Genomic DNA, 1,093 nt, shown 5'->3' on the forward strand with positions numbered 1-1,093 from the left:
AGAGCCTTTTTTGGGCAGCTGAAGAGGAGAAGTCTATCTTATGGCTAACCTCTGGCTGTATCTTGGTCATATTACCAGGCAAAACCCAGTATGCAGGTTCATCTGTAACAGTCCTTGTGCCACGGATCAACACTGTTGCTTCTACTTTAAACAGAAGAGCAGCGACATGGCTGCAGGTCTCCATGACTCTGGCCATACAGGTGCAGTGGGCGGCTTCAACCTTCCCTGTGATGCTCACAATGACCCATGGCTGCAATGCTGGTTCATTCAGTCTTTGAGAGTGCAGGACCTGAAACATACAAAGTTAATTTAAAGACAAGAACTATGAGCCAAGGCCAACATAAATGTGTTTTATCTACTTTCTAATCCATTTATCATAAATGTAACAAAGTGTTTAGAAAGTGAGCACATACATGTAATTTTTCCTCTTTTTTTTTAATGCATCCATCTATAGAACGCTGCATGTTATAGTCTAAATCTGCCTGTTCTCTTTCAGAAACCTGCCTGCAGAAAATGAACCTAAAGTATGCAATGCAAGGATGTAATCACTTGCACTTCCCAGCCACCGTAGTATACAGACAAAGATAATACAAGACCAAGAAAGACTACCATACAAGCTATACCACAGGCACAACATACCATTGCATCAATGAGGTAACCACTGGCTTCTCTGAAAGATAATACTATACAACACAGTTACTTATTAAAATTTCTTCAATCTGGATGGAATGAGGTTAAAAAAAAAAAGTCCTAAGGACTGTGATGCTGTGATGTCCACCCCAGGCAAAATTTTTGTTGACTTGAATGCGCCAGAATAGCAAATGTCTGTCTTTATTGATGTGCTCAGACTTACTGACGATCAATCAAGTGAATCTGATTAAGAGCACCTGACTGCTACATATCCTCTGAATTCATATGGAAGTAAGGGTGTACTGTGAGTAATCTTGTGAAAATCTTCTTTTTCCCATGAGTGTAAATAATTTGTGCTTTGTGTCTATACAGGGAGTGCAGAATTATTAGGCAAATGAGTATTTTGTCCACATCATCCTCTTCATGCATGTTGTCTTACTCCAAGCTGTATAGGCTCGAAAGC

This window comes from Pundamilia nyererei, unplaced genomic scaffold, assembly GCF_000239375.1.
Source record: "Pundamilia nyererei isolate P.nyererei 1_Seehausen unplaced genomic scaffold, PunNye1.0 scaffold00117, whole genome shotgun sequence".
NCBI classification, from domain to species: Eukaryota; Metazoa; Chordata; class Actinopteri; order Cichliformes; family Cichlidae; genus Pundamilia; species Pundamilia nyererei.